Below are 20,556 nucleotides of genomic sequence, written 5' to 3' on the forward strand. Positions count from 1 at the left end.
CCATAGCCACAGTAATCTAGAAGGACAAGGGCAGCAGGTACCTGGGAACACCCCCACCTGGAGGTTTCCCGCCAAGCCTTTCACCATCCTGACTTGGAAATATATCGCCGTTCCTTCACGATCACTGGGTAAAAAATCCTGGAATTCCCTCCCTAACAGCACTGTGGGTATACCTACACCTCACAAACTCAGATAAACTTAACTGAAAGTACCATTTAAAATCTGGCATTACTTGGGACAGCTGATTAGCTGATCGAAGAACCCACGCACATCAGACTGGCGTCTCCTCAGGCCCCACTGCATTATATATGCATCCAGTTGTTGTCCCTGTCAATGCTGGGACATTTTCAACCCCTCCAGTTAGTTCCAGTGTCCTCGGGGGTTCAGCCTCACTCTTCTTTTGTGAGTTGAGTTTTTTGAGGAGGTGACAAAAACGATAGACGAGGGAAGGGCCGTGGATGTCGTCTATATGGATTTTAGTGAAGCGTTTGACAAGGTCCCTCATGGCAGGCTGGTGCAAAAGGTTAAATCTCACGGGATAATAGGTGAGCTAGCTAGATGGGTGGAGAACTGGCTTAGCCATAGAAGACAGAGGGTAGCAGTGGAGGGGTCTTTTTCTGGCTGGAGGTCTGTGACTAGTGGTGTTCCGCAGGGCTCTGTACTGGGACCTCTGCTGTTTGTGATATATATAAATGATTTGGAGGAAGGTGTAGCTAGTGTGATCAGTAAGTTTGCGGATGACACGAAGATTGCAGGAGTTGTGGATAGTGATAAACATTGTCAGAGAATACAGGAGGATATAGATAGGCTGTAACACTGGGCGGAGAAATGGCAGATGGAATTTAATCCAGATAAATGCGAAGTGATGCATTTCGGTAGATCTAATGTAAGGGGTAGCTATACAATAAATGGCAGAACCATCAGGAGTATAGACACACAGAGGGACCTGGGTGTACAAGTCCACAGATCCTTAAAGGTGGCAGCACAGGTGGAGAGGGTGGTGAAGAAGGCATATGGCATGCTTGCCTTTATTGGACGGGGCATAGAATATAAAAGTTGGCATATGACGTTGCGGCTGTATAGAACGTTAGTTAGGCCACATTTGGAATACTGCATCCAGTTCTGGTCGCCACACTACCAGAAGGACGTGGAGGCTTTGGAGAGAGTACAGAGAAGGTTTACCAGGATGTTGCCTGGTATGGAGGGTCTTAGCTATGAGGAGAGATTGGGTAAACTGGGGATGTTCTCCCTGGAAAGACGGAGGATGAGGGGTGACCTAATAGAGGTGTATAAAATTATGAAGGGCATAGATAGGGTGAACAGTGGGAAGCTTTTTCCCAGGTCGGAGGTGACGAACACAAGGGGTCACAGGTTCAAGGTGAGGGGGACAAGGTTCAACACAGATGTCAGGGGGACGTATTTTACACAGAGGGTGGTGGGGGCCTGGAATGCACTCCCAAGCAAGGTGATTGAGGCGGACACGCTGGGATCGTTTAAGACTTATCTAGATAGCCACATGAACAGACTGGGAATAGAGGGATACAAAAGAATGGTCTAGTTGGGCACATGAGCGGCGCAGGCTTGGAGGGCCGAAGGGCCTGTTCCTGTGCTGTATTGTTCTTTGTTCTTTGTTCTAAATTGCCCCTGAGTGTCCCAGGATGTGTAGTTTAGGGGGATCAGTGAGTAAATATGTGGGGTTACTGAGGTAGGGTAAGGGATGTGGGAGCCTGGGAATGACTCTTTATCAAAAGTCAGTCCCAATGCCTCTTGATTTTATTGATCAAATTGATGGAATCCGCACGTTTAATGACAGATCCTTAGATATTTCGTGTGAGCAGCGGGAGAGATTGCCTCAACTGCCAAAGCCTTAACATTGCGATAAAGGACTTGAGGCACTGTAGAGCCAAGTTGGAAGAGTTTGTAAGGTACAGATTAGTGCACAGAGGTGAGGTTATCGTAAAGTTTAAGAATTGGATTGTTCCTTTATTGTGGGATCGCAATGAACCCAAACACCAGGCTTGGGTGTGATTGGGGAGTTTGTCACCCGGAATCTTTCTCGGCTGCTGCAACCTCCTCTCAGCAAACACACGGAAACGCCCTTTGCGTTGGCAGGGTAGCTACCAGCTGCGTGCCCGGGTAGTCAGGGTAACGCAGAAACAACAGAGCATGACTTGGATTTACAAAGCTGCTTTAACTACCTGGTGTCATGTAGACTTCCCAACTCATTAGTTGAGCGATTTATACTGGGTGTCGTTAAAGAACATCAGAAATAGAAGGATAAAGAAGAGTAATGATTCCGAATGTGAACTGATTGCTTGGCCTATCTCCAATAAATTATTTTGTAACTTTATTTAAAAAGCATCATTAAATATTCTCAGGATATTAACTGCCTCTCTGCTTCAATGGGAGGAACTCTGGCACATACTAGAATCTCAAGCACTTCCAATCCATTCTGTTGTACTCTAAACAGAAATCTTTAGAAAGGTTTCAGTCAGGTCTCCATCTCTGTCGTAATACTGAGCGGCCCCAAACTGAAGACCAGGCGGGAATCTCACTCCTCAGACGGTGACCACACTATCCTCCTCAAATATCCTGCTTTCCCCACTTTCCCAATCGGAGTGTAGGCTTGGCATCACCAATGCTGGGATACTCTTCAACCCCTCCAGTTAGTCCCAGTGCCCTCAGGACGTTCAACCTCACTCTTCTAAATTGCCCTTTAGTATCCCAGGATGTGTAGCTTAGGGGGATTAGCAGGGTAAATATGTGAGGTTACTGAGATAGGGTAAGGGGGTGGGGGGCCTGGATATGACTCTTTGTTGGACATTCGGTGCAGACTCAATGGGCTGAATTTTTGTTTATTCATTCGTGGGACACGGGTGTCATGGCTGTCCAGCATTCATTGCCCATCCCTAGTTGCCCTTGGAGGGCAGTTAAAAGTCAACCACATTGCTGTGGCTCTGGAATCACATGTAGGCCAGACCAGGTAAGGACGGCAGATTTCCTTCTCTAAAGGACATTAGTGAACCAGGTGAGTTTTTCCGACAATCGACAATGGTTTCATGATCATCAGTAGATTCTTATTTCCAGATACTTTTTTATTGAATTAAACTACGCCATCTGCTGTGGTGGGATTCGAACCTTGGTCCCCAGAACATTAGCTGAGCTTCTGGATTAATTGCCTTGTGGTAATACTATCGCCTCTTTCTATGCCTCTATGATTCTATGATTCTCTTCTCCATTGTCACACTGTAAGAAGTCTCTCAACACCAGGTTAAAGTTCAACGGGTTTATTTGGTAGCACGAGCTTTCGGAGCGCTGCCCCTTCGTCAGGTGAATGGAGAGTTGGGTTCACAAACAGGGCAGATATAGGCACAAACTCAATTGCAAGATAATGGTTGGGATGTGAGTCTTTACAGGTAATCAAGTCTTCACAGGTGCAGACAATGTGAGTGGAGAGAGGGTTAAGCACAGGTTAAAGAGATGTGTATTGTCTCCAGACAGGACAGTTAGTGAGATTTTGCAAGCCCAGGCAAGTCGTGGGGGTTACAGATAGTGTGACATGAACCCAAGATCCCGGTTGAGGCCGTCCTCATGTGTGCGGAACTTGGCTATCAGTTTCTGCTCAGCGACTCTGCGTTGTTGTGTGTCGTGAAGGCCGCCTTGGAGAACGCTTACCCGAAGATCAGATTTCAAGACACACGATGGCGCAGAGTCGCTGAGCAGAAACTGATAGCCAAGTTCCGCACACATGAGGACGGCCTCAACCGGGATCTTGGGTTCATGTCACACTATCTGTAACCCCCACAACTTGCCTGGGCTTGCAAAATCTCACTAACTGTCCTGTCTGGAGACAATACACATCTCTTTAACCTGTGCTTAACCCTCTCTCCACTCACATTGTCTGCACCTGTAAAGACTTGATTACCTGTAAAGACTCACATTCCAACCATTATCTTGTAAATTGAGTTTGTGTCTGTGTATGCCCTGTTTGTGAACACAACTCCCACTCACCTGATGAAGGAGCTTCAGACTCCGAAAGTTTGTGCTACCAAATAAACCTGTTGGACTTTGACCCGGTAATGTGAGACTTCTTACTCCGACCCCAGTCCAACGCCGGCATCTCCAGATCATTGTCACACTGCCACTTGGCAACATCAATCACACATATGGATTTCACTCCTGTGGAGACAGTAAAGATCACAGCAGCTTCTTAGGCTCCCTCTCGAATACTGCCTTCACACTGTGAGACAGCTTGAGACATTTCCTACATCAGTAAAACTGGCCCATAACTTCCGATTAGCAGCAGAAAGCCATGGGCTGCCAAAAATAGATGATGCTTTGCCCACATAACTGTGCTGAGAATTTGTCTTCAGCGGAGAGACCTGCATGGGGCCCAGTGCAGTGCGGGAGAATTTGAACCATGCTCCCCCGCGCTATGACAGGCCCAGACTGGGAACACCCATTGAGGTCCAGTTTTGATACAGCAGCTCAGGGTGAAAACAGGGAGGTTAAAGGAATTTCCTGCTCTTGGAACGTTCTGTTGATTTTTTCTTTTTTTTGCTATTTATTTTCAGCAGCTAATCCTATCATTGGCACATTTAAAGTGTGATATTAAATGTTATATTTTTGATTGAAAATGCGTATTGTTTCATGTAAAAGTGATCATAGATTTTATTATTTGTTTTAAACATGTGAAACTACTGTTTCAATCTGTTTTATATTATTATATAACTTTACATGTGGCATGTTTATAAGTGTTTGTATGTTTTAATTTAAATATGGAACCTGAAAATGTGATTGGGGCAATGAGAGGCCAGGACTTCACAGACGGAGATTTGGAAACCTGCGGAAGGTTCAGCAAAGGGGAGTTCACATTCTGGGCCGTGGAAAATCTAAATGTGTTCACCCATAACTTTCTCCTGCCTTGCTTACTTCATTTATAATTCTCATCTGTAATTGTTCTATTTTACTGTGACAATAAAACATTTTTATAGCGGGTAAGGGAGGGCTTGGATATAAAAATTATACACTTTACATACAGCCTGACTCATCTGTGCCGAATTGAAGTCTCAAACAGAACCTCCAATAAGAAGCCAACATAACAGTGTGATGTACCAGCAGTGGTGGAACATGACTCCAGATTTTCAATCCTTTCCCCATCAAACACTCCCAGGACAGGTACAGCACGGGGTTAGATACAGAGTAAAGCTCCCTCTACACTGTCCCCATCAAACACTCCCAGGACAGGTACAGCTCGGGGTTAGATACAGAGTAAAGCTCCCTCTCCACTGTCCCCATCAAACACTCCCAGGACAGGTACAGCACGGGGTTAGATACAGAGTAAAGCTCCCTCTACACTGTCCCCATCAAACACTCCCAGGACAGGTACAGCACGGGGTTAGATACAGAGTAAAGCTCCCTCTACACTGTCCCCATCAAACACTCCCAGGACAGGTACAGCACGGGGTTAGATACAGAGTAAAGCTCCCTCTCCACTGTCCCCATCAAACACTCCCAGGACAGGTACAGCACGGGGTTAGATACAGAGTAAAGCTCCCTCTACACTGTCTCCATCAAACACTCCCAGGACAGGTACAGCACGGGGTTAGATACAGAGTAAAGCTCCCTCTACACTGTCCCCCATCAAACACTCCCAGGACAGGTACAGCACGGGGTTAGATACAGAGTAAAGCTCCCTCTACACTGCCCCCATCAAACACTCCCAGGACAGGTACAGCCCGGGGTTAGATACAGAGTAAAGCTCCCTCTACACTGTCCCCATCAAACACTCCCAGGACAGGTACAGCACGGGGTTAGATACAGAGTAAAGCTCCCTCTACACTGTCCCCATCAAACACTCCCAGGACAGGTACAGCCCGGGGTTAGATACAGAGTAAAGCTCCCTCTACACTGTCCCCATCAAACACTCCCAGGACAGGTACAGCACGGGGTTAGATACAGAGTAAAGCTCCCTCTACACTGTCCCCATCAAACACTCCCAGGACAGGTACAGCCCGGGGTTAGATACAGAGTAAAGCTCCCTCTACACTGTCCCCATCAAACACTCCCAGGACAGGTACAGCCCGGGGTTAGATACAGAGTAAAGCTCCCTCTACACTGTCCCCATCAAACACTCCCAGGACAGGTACAGCACGGGGTTAGATACAGAGTAAATAGGTGTTTCTCTGACTGCAAACGAGACACCGGGATGGTACGTTGACTCCCTGGTGCTCGGGTCAAGAATGTCTCAGAGCAGCTCCAGGACATTCTGAAGAGTGGAAGGTGAGCAGTGGTCATAGTACACGTTGGTACTATGATGCTGCCTGGTTTGGAGGGTAGGTACAAACATCACCTCGCCTATCTCTACTGACTCCATACACAAGTTCCCTCACTCGGATTGGAGGCAGGTTGCTAGCGGAGTGCCGCAGGGATCAGTGCTTGGTCCTCTGCTCTTTGTGATTTTTATTAATGACTTAGAGGAGGGGGCTGAAGGGTGGATCAGTAAATTTGCTGATGACACCAAGATTGGTGGAGTAGTGGATGAGGTGGAGGGCTGTTGTAGGCTGCAAAGAGACATAGATAGGATGCAAAGCTGGGCTGAAAAATGGCAAATGGAGTTTAACCCTGATAAATGTGAGGTGATTCATTTTGGTAGGACTAATTTAAATGTGGATTACAGGGTCAAAGGTAGGGTTCTGAAGACTGTGGAGGAACAGAGAGATCTTGGGGTCCATATCCACAGATCTCTAAAGGTTGCCACTCAAGTGGATAGAGCTGTGAAGAAGGCCTATAGTGTGTTAGCTTTTATTAACAGGGGGTTGGAGTTTAAGAGCCGTGGGGTTATGCTGCAACTGTACAGGACCTTGGTGAGACCACATTTGGAATATTGTGTGCAGTTCTGGTCACCTCACTATAGGAAGGATGTGGAAGCGCTGGAAGGAGTGCAGAGGAGATTTACCAGGATGCTGCCTGGTTTGGAGGGTAGGTCATATGAGGAAAGGTTGAGGGAGCTAGGGCTGTTCTCTCTGGAGCGGAGGAGGCTGAGGGGAGACTTAATAGAGGTGTATAAAATGATGAAGGGGATAGATAGAGTGAACGTTCAAAGACTATTTCCTCGGGTGGATGGAGCTATTACAAGGGGGCATAACTATAGGGTTCGTGGTGGGAGATACAGGACGGATATCAGAGGTAGGTTCTTTACGCAGAGAGTGGTTGGGGTGTGGAATGGACTGCCTGCAGTGATAGTGGAGTTAGACACTTTAGAAACATTTAAGCGGTTATTGGATAGGCACATGGAGCACACCAGGATGATAGGGAGTGGGATAGCTTGATCTTGGTTTCAGATAAAGCTCGGCACAACATCGTGGGCCGAAGGGCCTGTTCTGTGCTGTACTGTTCTATCTATCTATCTAAAAGCAGAATATAGGGAGCTAAGAAGCAAGCTGAAAAGTAAGACCTCAAAGGTAGTGATCTCAGGATTACTGCCTGTGCCACGTTCTAGTCAGAGTAGAAACAGCAGGATACATAGGATGTGATTTTGATTTGATTTATTATTGTCACATGTATTAACATACAGTGAAAAGTATTGTTTCTTGCGCGCTATACAGACAAAGCATACCGTTCATAGAGAAAGAAACAAGAGGGTGCAGAATGTAGCGTTACAGTCATAGCTAGGGTGTAGAGAAAGATCAACTTAATGCAAGGTAGGTCCATTCAAAAGTCTGATGGCAGCAGGGAAGAAGCTGTTCTTGAGTCGGTTGGTACGTGACCTCAGACTTTTATATCTTTTTCCCGATGGAAGAAGGTGGAACAGAGAATGTCCGGGGTGCGCGGGTTCCTTAATTATGCTGGCTGCTTTTCCCGAGGCAGCGGGAAGTGTAGACAGAGTCAATGGATGGGAGGCTGGTTTGCATGATGGATTGGGCTACATTCACGACCCTTTGTAGTTCCTTGCGGTCTTGGGCAGAGCAGGAGCCATACCAAGCTGTGATACAACCAGAAAGAATGCTTTCTATGGTGCATCTGTAAAAGTTGGTGAGAGTCGTAGCTGGCATGCCAAATTTCCTTAAGGTTTTGTACCTGAATGTTCGGAGCATTCAAAACAAAATGGATGAATTAGTTGCACGGATAGATGTAAAGGAGTGTGATATAGTCGGTATTACAAAGATGTGGCTCCAAGGTGAGCAAGGACGGGAACTAAGCATTGAGGGCTGTGTTTAGGAAGGTCAGGCAGAAGGGAAAAGGTGGTGGAGTTGCATTGTTGATTAAAGATGATGTTGATACGATATTGAGGAAAAATATGAGCATAGGTTATGTGAAATCTGTGTGGGTCGAGTTAAGAAACAATTTCTTCTGAGAAAGTAGAGGCGTTGGTGGGTTTTCTTAACTATAGCGTCGGCATGGGGGGACCAGGACAGGTTGTTGGTGATCTGGACACCGAGAAACTTGAAGCTCTCGACCCTTTCTACTTCATCCCCGTTGATGTAGAATATGTGGCTGAAAAGATGGTGTAAGGGAGAGGGTTTTAGATTCCTGGGGCATTGGTACCAGTTCTGGGGAGGTGGGACCTGTACAAACTGGACAGGTTACACCTGGGCAGGATCAGGACTGATGTCCTTGGGGTGGAGCTTGCTGAAGTGGTTGGGGAAGGTTTAAGCTAGTATGGCAGGGGGATGGGAACCTTTGCATGGATTCAGAGCAGGGGAATAAAGAACAAGAGGAAAAGATAGTGAGGAGAATAAGGAAAGTGATAGGCAGAGAAATCAAGAGTCAGAATCAGATAAGGACTGAGTAAAAAATAGTAGGAAAGGGAAAAGAAATGTTAAAAGTGCTCACCTTAAGGTTTTGTATCTGAATGCTCAGAGCATTCAAAACAAAATGGATGAATTAGTTGCACAGATAGATGGAAAGGGGTATGATATAGTTGGCATTACAGAGACGTGGCTCCAAGGTGAGCAAGGATGGGAACTAAGCATTGAGGGCTGTTCAGTGTTTAGGAAGGTCAGGCAGAAGGGAAAAGGTGGTGGAGTTGCATTGTTGATTAAAGATGATGCTGATATGATAGTGAGGAAAGATATTAGCATATATGATGTGGAATCTGTATGGGTCGAGTTAAGGAACAACAAGTGGCAAAAAACATTAATGGGGATGGCTTACAGACCACCAAACTGTAATGGTAATGTTGGGAATAGCATTAGACAGGAAATCAGAGATGCATGTGCTAAAAGGAACATCTGTGATTATGGGAGACTTTAACCTGTATATAGATTGGAAGAGTCAAGTTACTCACAGTACAATAGAGGAGGAATTTCTGGAGTGCATATGGGATGATTTTCTGGAGCAATATCTTGAGGAACCAACAAGGGAGCAGGCCATCTTGGACTGGGTATTGTAGAGTGAGAAAGGATTAGTTGGCAATCTAGTTGTGAGAGACCCTTGGGGGTGAGTGACCATACTATGGTAGAATTCTTTGTCAATGTGGATAGTGATGTTTGATTTGATTTATTATTGTCACATGTATTTACAGTGAAAAATATTGTGTCTCGTGCACTATACAGACAAAGCATACTGTTCATAGAGAAGGAAACAAAAGGGTGCAGAATGTAGTGTTACAGTCATAGCTAGGGTGTAGAGAAAGATCCACTTAATGCAAGGTAAGTCCATTCAAAAGTCTGACAGCAGCAGGGAAGAAGCTGTTCTTGAGTCGGTTGATACGTGACCTCAGACTTTTGTACCTTTTTCCCGATGGAAGAAGGTGGAAGAGAGAATGTCCGGGGTGCGTGGGGTCCTTAATTATGTTGGCTGCTTTGCAGAGGCAGCGGGAAGTGTAGACAGAGTCTATGGATGGGAGGCTGGTTTGCGTGATGGATTGGGTTACATTCACGACCTTTTGTGGTTCCTTGCGGTCTTGGGCAGAGCAGGAGCCATACCAAGCTGTGATACAGCCAGAAAGAATGCTTTCTATGGTGCATCTGTAAAGGTTGGTGAGAATCGTAGCTGACATGCCAAATTTCCTTCGTCTTCTGAGAAAGTAGAGGCGTTGGTGGGCTTTCTTAACTATAGTGTCGGCATGGGGGGACCAGGACAGGTTGTTGGTGATCTGGACACCTAAAAACCTGAAGCTCTTGACCCTTTCTACTTCGTTCCCATTGATGTAGACAGGGGCATGTTCTCCTTTACGCTTCCTGAAGTCGATGACAATCTCCTTCATTTTGTTGACATTGAGGGAGAGATTATTGTTGCCGCTCCAGTTCACCAGATTCTCTATCTCATTCCTGTACTCTGTCTTGTCATTGTTTGAGATCCGACCCATTACGGTGGTGTCGTCAGCAAACTTGAAAATCAAATTGGAGGGGAATTTGGCCGCACAGTCATAGGTGTATAAGGAGTATAGTAGGGGGCTGAGAACACAGCCTTGTGGGGCACCGGTGTTGAGGATGATCGTGGAGGAGGTGTTGTTGCCTATCCTTACTGATTGTGGTCTGTGAGTTAGGAAGTTCAGGATCCGGTCGCAGAGGGAGGAGCCGAGGCCCAGGCCACGGAGTTTGGAGATGAGTTTTGTGGGAATAATAGTGTTGAAGGCTGAGCTGTAGTCAATAAATAGGAATCTGACATAGGTGTCTTTGTTATCTCGATGTTTCAGGGTTGAGTGCAGGGCCAGGGAGATGGCGTCTGCTGTGGACCTGTTGCGGCGGTCGTCAAACTGTAGTGAATCCAGGTAGTCCGGGAGGCTGGAATTGATTCGTGCCATGACTAACTTTTTGAAGCACTTCATAATGATGGATGTCAGAGCCACCGGCCGATAGTCGTTAAGGCACACTGCTTGGTTTTTCTTAGTCGTCTTCTTGAAGCAGATAAGAACCTCAGATTGTTGTAAAGAAAGGTTGAAGATGTCTGCGAATACCCCGCCAGCTGATCCACACAGGATCTGAGTGCTCGTCCGGGTACCCCATCCGGGCCAGTCATTTTCATGAGTTGACCTTTGAGAAAGCTGCACTGACGTCTGCAATGGTGACCCCAGATACAGGTTCATCCAGGGCTTCCAGGATGGAGGGCATGCTCTCGCTGACCTCTTGCTCAAAACAGGCGTAGAATGCATTGAGCTCATCAGGGAGGGGTGCGTTGGAGCCGGCGATTTTACATGCCTTCATATTGTAGCCTGTTATGTCTTGTAGACTTTACCATAGTTGGCGGGGGTCTGTGTGGCTAACCTGGGACGCTAGCTTGGTCCGGTACTGTCTTTTGGCATCTTTGTTGGATCTCCTTAGATCGTACCTGGCTTTCTTGTATAGATGTGGAGATGCCGGCGTTGGACTGGGGTAAACACAGTAAGAAGTTTAACAACACCAGGTTAAAGTCCAACAGGTTTATTTGGTAGCAAAAGCCACACAAGCTTTCGAGGCTCTAAGCCCCTTCTTCAGGTGAGTGGGAATTCTGTTCATAAACAGAACTTATAAAGACACAGACTCAATTTACATGAATAATGGTTGGAATGCGAATACTTACAACTAATCCAGTCTTTAAGAAACAAAACAATGGGAGTGGAGAGAGCATCAAGACAGGCTAAAAAGATGTGTATTGTCTCCAGACAAGACAGCCAGTGAAACTCTGCAGGTCCACGCAACTGTGGGGGTTACAGATAGTGTGACATGAACCCAATATCCCGGTTGAGGCCGTCCTTGTGTGTGCGGAACTTGGCTATCAGTTTCTGCTCAGCGACTCTGCGCTGTTGTGTGTCGCGAAGGCCGCCTTGGAGAACGCTTACCCGAATATCAGAGGCCGAATGCCCGTGACCGCTGAAGTGTTCCCCAACAGGAAGAGAACAGTCTTGCCTGGTGATTGTCGAGCGATGTTCATTCATCCGTTGTCGCAGCGTCTGCCTTTGGACTCATGGTGAACAATCACTGAAACAACTATATGATGACATCAACAAGTTCCATCCCACCATCAGACTCACCATGGACTACTCTCCGGAATCGGTTGCATTCTTGGACACGCGCATCTCCATTAAGGACGGTCACCTCAGCACCTCACTGTACCGCAAGCCCACGGATAACCTCACGATGCTCCACTTCTCCAGCTTCCACCCTAAACACGTTAAAGAAGCCATCCCCTACGGACAAGCCCTCCGTATACACAGGATCTGCTCGGATGAGGAGGATCGCAACAGACACCTCCAGACGCTGAAAGATGCCCTCATAAGAACAGGATATGGCGCTAGACTCATTGATCAACAGTTCCAACGCGCCACAGCGAAAAACCGCACCGACCTCCTCAGAAGACAAACACTTGACACAGTGGACAGAGTACCCTTCGTTGTCCAGTACTTCCCCGGAGCGGAGAAGCTACGGCATCTCCTCCGGAGCCTTCAACATGTCATTGATGAAGATGAACATCTCGCCAAGGCCATCCCCATACCCCCACTTCTTGCCTTCAAACAACCGCACAACCTCAAACAGACCATTGTCCGCAGCAAACTACCCAGCCTTCAGGAGAACAGTGACCAAGACACCACACAACCCTGCCACAGCAACCTCTGCAAGACGTGCCGGATCATCGACACAGATGCCATCATCTCACGTGAGAACACCATCCACCAGGTACACGGTACATACTCTTGCAACTCGGCCAACGTTGTCTACCTGATACGCTGCAAGAAAGGATGTCCCGAGGCATGTTACATTGGGGAAACTATGCAGACGCTGCGACAACGGATGAATGAACACCGCTCGACAATCACCAGGCAAGACTGTTCTCTTCCTGTTGGGGAACACTTCAGCGGTCACGGGCATTCGGCCTCTGATATTCGGGTAAGCGTTCTCCAAGGCGGCCTTCGCGACACACGACAGCGCAGAGTCGCTGAGCAGAAACTGATAGCCAAGTTCCGCACACACAAGGGCGGCCTCAACCGGGATATTGGGTTCATGTCACACTATCTGTAACCCCCACAGTTGCGTGGACCTGCAGAGTTTCACTGGCTGTCTTGTCTGGAGACAATACACATCTTTTTAGCCTGTCTTGATGCTCTCTCCACTCCCATTGTTTTGTTTCTTAAAGACTGGATTAGTTGTAAGTATTCGCATTCCAACCATTATTCATGTAAATTGAGTCTGTGTCTTTATAAGTTCTGTTTGTGAACAGAATTCCCACTCACCTGAAGAAGGGGCTCAGAGCCTCGAAAGCTTGTGTGGCTTTTGCTACCAAATAAACCTGTTGGACTTTAACCTGGTGTTGTTAAACTTCTTACTTTCTTGTATAGGTCAGGGTCGCCTGATTTGAACGCCTCAGACCTGGACTTTAGATTAGGGTCCTGAATCTCAGTAAAGGTAACTATGATGGTATAAGGCATGAATTGGCCATGACGGACTGGGAAACATTGCTGAAAGGACAGGCAGTGGACAGGCAATGGCAGGCATTTAAAGAATGAACAGGTGAACTCCAGAAGTTGTTTATTCCTGTTTGGAGCAAGAATGGTCAGGGAATTGTGGCCAAACCATGTCTCACAAGGGAAATTAGAGATAGGATCAGATTCAAACAAATTGGAAAGAAAAAGCAATAGGCCTGAGGATTGGGAGCAGTTTAAAATTCAGCGAAGGAGGACCAAGGGATTGATTAAGAAGGGGAAATAGAGTATGAAAGTAAGCTAGCGGGGAACATAAAAACTGACTGTAAAAGTTTCTATCGATATGTGAAGAGAAAAAGATTGACAAAAATGAATGTAGGCCCCTTTCAGTCAGAAACGGGAAAATTCATAACGGGGAATAAAGAAATGGCTGAGGAATTAAGTTTGTACTTTGCTTCAGTCTTCACAAAGGAAGACATGAATAATGTACCAGAAGTGCTGAGAGAAACATGTTTAGTGAGGAGCTGAAGGAAATCAGCATTAGTAGAGAAATGGTTTTGGGGAATTGATGAAATTGAAGGTGGATAAATCTCCAGGGTCTGATAATCGTCATCCCAGGGTGCTTAAGGAAGTGGCCGTAGAAATAGTAGATCCATTGGTGGTTATTTTCCAAAATTCTTTGGACTCTGGAATCATAGAATCATAGAATCCCTACAGTGCAGAAGGAGGCCATTCAGCCCATCGGGTCTGCACCGACCACAATCCCACCCAGGCCCTATTCCCTTAACCCTCATATTTACACTGCTAATTCCCCTGACATTAGGGTTAATTGAGCATGGCCAATCAACCTAACCTAGTTCCTACAGATTGGAGGGTAGCTAATGGAAGCCCGCTATTCAAAAAGGGAGGTGGAGAGAAAACAGGGAACTATAGGCCAGTGAGTCTAATATCGGTACTGGGGAAGTTGCTGGAGTCTATTATCAAGGATTTCATAACTCGGCATTTGGAAGGCAGTGCTATAATCAGGTAAAGTCAGCATGGATTTACTAAAAGGGAAAGCATGTTTGACGAATCTATTGGAATTTTTTGAGGATGTAACCAGTAGAGTTGATCGAGGATGTGGTTTATTTAGACTTTCAGAAGGCTTTCGACAAGGTCTCACACAACAGGCTACTGTGTAAAGTTAAAGCACATGGGATTGCAGGTAGTGTCTCGAGATGGATAGAAAGCTGGTTAGCAGATAGGAAGCAAAGAGTTAGAATGTATGGGTCTTTTTCTGATTGGCAGCCAGTGACTAGTGTGGTTCCGCAGGGATCTGTGATAGGACCCCAACTGTTCACATTGTATATTAATGATTTGAAAGAGGGAACTGAATGTATTATCTCCAAATTTGCAGATGATACAAAGTTGGGTGGGAGGGTGAGCTGTGAGGAGGATGCAGAGATGCTTCAGCGTGATTTGGACAGGCTGAGTGTGTGGGTATCTGCATGGCAGATGCAGTATAATGTGGATAAATGTGAGGTTATCCACTTTGGTAGCAATAATAGGAAGACAGATTATTACTTGAATTAATGTAAATTGAGAGAGGCGGATACTCAGCGAGACCTTGGAGTCCTCGTGCATCAGTCGCTGAAAGTAAGCGCGCAGGTACAGCAGGCAGTAAAGAAGGCAAATGGTATGTTGACCTTCATAGCGAGAGGATTTGAGTTTAGGGATAGGGATGTTATAGTACAATTGTACAAGGTGTTGGTGAGGCCACGCCTGGTGTATTGTGTTCAGTTTTGATGTCCTTATCTGAGGAAGGATGTCCTTTGTATAGATGGAGTGCAGCGAAGGTTTACCAGGCTGATTCCTGGCATGGCAGGTCTGTCATATGAGGAGAGACTAAGTCGGTAAGGATTATAGTCACTGGAGTTTAGAAGAGTAAGAGGGGATCTCCATAGAACCATAGAACCATAGAAAATTACAGCTCAGAAACAGACCTTTTGGCCCTTCTTGTCTGTGCCGAACCATTTTTTGCCTAGTCCCACTGACCTGCACTTGGACCATATCCCTCCACACCCCTCTCATCCATGAATCCGTCCAAGTTTTTCTCAAATGTTAAAAGTGACCCCGCATTTACCACTTTATCCGGCAGCTCATTCCACACTCCCACCACTCTCTGCGTGAAGAAGCCCCCCCTAATATTCCCTTTAACCTTTTCTCCTTTCACCCTTAACCCATGCCCTCTGGTATTTTTCTCCCCGAGCCTCAGCGGAAAAAGCCTGCTTGCATTCACTCTATCTATACCCGTCAAAATCTTATACACCTCTTTCAAATCTCCCCTCAATCTTCTACGCGCCAGGGAATAAAGTCCCAACCTATTCAATCTCTCTCTGTAACTCAGCTTCTCAAGTCCCGGCAACATCCTTGTGAACCTTCTCTGCACTCTTTCAACCTTATTTACATCCTTCCTGTAACTAGGTGACCAAAACTGTACACAATACTCCAAATTCGGCCTCACCAATGCCTTATATAACCTTACCATAACACTCCAACGTTTATACTCGATACTCCGATTTATAAAGGCCAATGTACCAAAGGCACTCTTTACGACCCTATCCACCTGTGACATCACTTTTAGAGAATTCTGTACCTGTATTCCCAGATCCCTCTGTTCAACTGCACTCTTCAGAGTCCTACCATTTACCCTGTACGTTCCACTTTGGTTTGTCCTTCCAAAGTGCAATATCTCACACTTTTCTGCGTTAAATTCCATTTGCCATTTTTCAGCCCATTTTTCTAGTTGGTCCAAATCCCTCTGCAAGTTTTGAAAACCTTCCTCACTGTCCACTACACCTCCAATCTTTGTATCATCAGCAAATTTGCTGATCCAATTTACCACATTATCATCCAGATCATTGATATAGATGACAAACAACAATGGACCCAACACCGATCCCTGCGGCACACCACTCATTACAGGCCTCCACTCAGAGAAGCAATCCTCCACAACCACTCTCTGGCTTCTTCCATTGAGCCAGTGTCTAATCCAATTTACTACCTCCCCATGTATACCCAGCGACTGAACCTTCCTAACTAACCTCCCATGAGGGACCTTGTCAAAGGCCTTGCTGAAATCCAGGTAGACAACATCCACCGCCTTCCCTTCATCCACTTTCCTGGTAACCTCCTCGAAAAACTCTAATAGATTGGTCAAACATGACCTACCACGCACAAAGCCATGTTGACTCTCCCTAATAAGTCCCTGTCTATCCAAATATTTGTAGATCCTATCCCTTATCACACCTTCCAATAACTTGCCCACCACCGACGTCAAACTTACTGGCCTATAATTTCCCGGATTTCTTTTGGAACCTTTTTTATACAACGGAACAACATGAGCCACCCTCCAATCATCCGGCACCTCCCCCGTGAATATTGACATTTTAAATATGTCTGCCTGGGCCCCTGCAAATTCAACACTAGCTTCCCTCAAGGTCCGTGGGAATATCCTGTCCGGTCCTGGGGATTTATCCACTCTGATTTGCCTCAAGACAGCAAGCACCTCCTCCCCTTTAATCTGTAAAGGTTCCATGACCTCCCTACCTGTTTGCCCTATTTCCGTAGACTCCATGCCCGTTTCCTCAGTAAATACGGATGCAAAAAAACCATTTAATATCTCCCCCATTTCTCTCGGTTCCATACATAGCCGACCTCTCTGATCTTCAAGAGGACGAATTTTATCCCTCACTATCCTTTTGCTCCTAACATACCTATAGAAGCTCTTTGGATTATCCTTCACTCTGTCTGCCAAAGCAACCTCATGTCTTCTTTTAGCCTTCCTGATTTCCCTTTTAAGTAGCTTCTTGCACTTTTTATACTCCTCGAGCATCTGATCTGTTCCTTGCTGCCTGTACATTTCATACAACTCTCTCTTCCTCTTAATCAATGTTACAAGCTCCCTCGAGAACCAAGGTTCCTTATTCCTATTTACTTTGCCTTTAATCCTGACAGGAACATACAAACTCTGCACTCTCAAAGTTTCTCCTTTGAAGGCCTCCCACTTTCCATTTACATCCTTACCAGCGAACAGCCTGTGCCAATCCACACTTCCCAGATCCCTTCTCATTTAATCAAATTTGGCCTTTTTCCAGTTCAGAACTTCAACCCGAGGACCAGATCTATCCGTATCCATGATCAGGTTGAAACTAGAACATAGAACATAGAACAGTACAGCACAGAACAGGCCCTTCAGCCCACGATGTTGAGCTGAGCTTTATCTGAAACCAAGATCAAGCTATCCCACTCCCTATCATCCTGGTGTGCTCCATGTGTCTATCCAATAACCGCTTAAATGTTCCTAAAGTGTCTGACTCCACTATCACTGCAGGCAGTCCATTCCACACCCCAACCACTCTCTGCGTAAAGAACCTACCTCTGATATCCTTCCTATATCTCCCACCATGAACCCTATAGTTATGCCCCCTTGTAATAACTCCATCCACCCAAGGAAATAGTCTTTGAACGTTCACTCTATCTATCCCCTTCATCATTTTATAAACCTCTGTTAAGTCTCCCCTCAGCCTCCTCCGCTCCAGAGAGAACAGCCCTAGCTCCCTCAACCTTTCCTCATAAGACCTGCCCTCCAAACCAGGCAGCATCCTGGTAAATCTCCTCTGCACTCTTTCCAGCGCTTCCACATTCTTCTTATAGTGAGGTGACCAGAACTGCACACAATATTCCAAATGTGGTCTCACCAAGGTCCTGTACAGTTGCAGCATAACCCCACGGCTCTTAAATTCCAACCCCCTGTCAATAAAAGTTAACACACTATAGGCCTTCTTCACAGCTCTATCCACTTGAGTGGCAACCTTCAGAGATCTGTGGATATGGACCCCAAGATCTCTCTGTTCCTCCACAGTCTTCAGAACCCTACCTTTGACCCTGTAATCCACATTTAAATTAGTCCTACCAAAATGAATCACCTCACATTTATCAGGGTTAAACTCTATTTGCCATTTTTCAGCCCAGCTTTGCATCCTATCTATGTCTCTTTGCAGCCTACAACAGCCCTCCACCTCATCCACTACTCCACCAATCTTGGTGTCATCAGCAAATTTACTGATCCACCCTTCAGCCCCCTCCTCCAAGTCATTAATAAAAATCACAAAGAGCAGAGGACCAAGCACTGATCCCTGCGGCACACCGCTAGCAACCTGCCTCCAGTCCGAAAATTTTCCATCCACCACCACCCTCTGTCTTCGATCAAGGCAGCCTTCATGACACACGACAGCGCAGAGTCGCTGAGCAGAAACTGATAGCCAAGTTCCGCACACATGAGGACGGCCTAAACCGGGATGTTGGATTTATGTCACGTTATTAGTAACCCCCACAGCTTGCCCCCTGCACTTGCAGAATCTCACTAGCTGTTCTGTCTGGAGACAATACACATCTCTTTAACCTGTGTTTAATGCTCCCTCCACCCACATTGTCTGTACCTTTAAGACCTGGCTGGCTGTAGGGATTCACATTCTAATTAGTATTCTGTAACTTGATTTTGTGTCTCTGTGCACTGTTTGAGAGCACATTTCCACTCCATCTGACGAAGGAGCAGTGCTCCGAAAGCTTATGGTATTTGCTACCAAATAAACCTGTTGGACTATAACCTGGTGTTGTGAGACTTCTTGCTGTGAACACCACTAGTCACAGGCATCCAACCGGAAAAAGACCCTTCCACTACCTCTGTCTTCTGTGACCAAGCCAGTTCTCCACCCGTCTAGCCACCTCCCCCTTTATCCCATGAGATCCAACCTTTTTCACCAGCCTACCATGAGGGACTTTGTCAAACGCTTTACTAAAGTCCATATAGACGACATCCACGGCCCTTCCCTTGTCAACCATTCTAGTCACTTCTTCAAAAAACTCCACCAGGTTAGTGAGGCATGACCTCCCTCTCACAAAACCATGCTGACTATCGTTAATGAGTTTATTCCTTTCTAAATGCACATACATCCTATCTCTAAGAATCCTCTCCAACAACTTCCCGACTACGGACGTCAAGCTCACCGGCCTATAATTACCCGGGTTATCCTTCCTACCCTTCTTAAATAACAGGACCACATTAGCTATCCTCCAATCCTCTGGGACCTCACCTGTGTCCAGTGACGAGACAAAGATTTGCGTCAAAGGCCCAGCGATTTCATCTCTCGTCTCCCTGAGCAGCCTTGGATAGATTCCATCAGGCCCTAGGGATTTGTCAGTCTTTATATTCCCTAAAAAACCTAACACTTCCTCCCTTGTAATGGAGATTTTCTCTCACGGGTCAACACTCCCCTCCGAGACACCCCCAGTCAATACATCCCTCTCCTTTGTGAATACCGACGCAAAGTATTCATTTAGGATCTCCCCTACTTCTTTGGGCTCCAAGCATAATTCCCCACTTTTGTCCCTGAGAGGTCCGATTTTTTCCCTGACAACCCTTTTGTTCCTAACGTATGAATAAAATGCCTTGGGATTCTCCTTAATCCTGTCTGCCAAGGACATTTCGTGACCCCCTTTTGCCCTTCTAATTCCTCGTTTGAGTTCTTTCCTACTTTCTTTGTATTCCTCCAGAGCTCCCTCCGTTTTTAGCTGCCTGGACCTAACATACACCTCTCTTTTCTTTTTGACCAGTCCCTCAATTTCCCTGGTTATCCACGGTTCTCGAATCCTACCCTTCCTATCCTTTTTTACAGGCACATGCCTATCCTGCAGCCCTAACAACTGTTCCTTAAAAGACTCCCACATGCCAGATGTGGATTTACCCTCAAACAGCCTCTCCCAATCAAGAGCTGCCAATTTCTGCCTAATCCCACTAAAGTTAGCCTTCCCCCAATCCAACACCTTACCCTTGGGACACCACTCATCCTTTTCCATCACTATCCTAAAGCTAACAGAATTGTGGTCACTATTTAGAAGGATGCTGCCTGGTTTGGAGGGTAGGTCTTATGTGGAAAGGTTGAGGGAGCTAGGGCTGTTCTCTCTGGAGTGGAGGAGGTTGAGGGGAGACTTAATAGAGGTTTATAAAATGATGAAGGGGATAGATAGAGTGAACGTTCAAAGACTATTTCCTCGGGTGGATGGAGCTATTACAAGGGGGCATAACTATAGGGTTCATGGTGGGAGATATAGGAAGGATATCAGAGGTAGGTTCTTTACGCAGAGAGTGGTTGGGGTGTGGAATGGACTGCCTG

Source organism: Mustelus asterias, chromosome 6 (assembly GCF_964213995.1).
Source record: "Mustelus asterias chromosome 6, sMusAst1.hap1.1, whole genome shotgun sequence".
NCBI classification, from domain to species: Eukaryota; Metazoa; Chordata; class Chondrichthyes; order Carcharhiniformes; family Triakidae; genus Mustelus; species Mustelus asterias.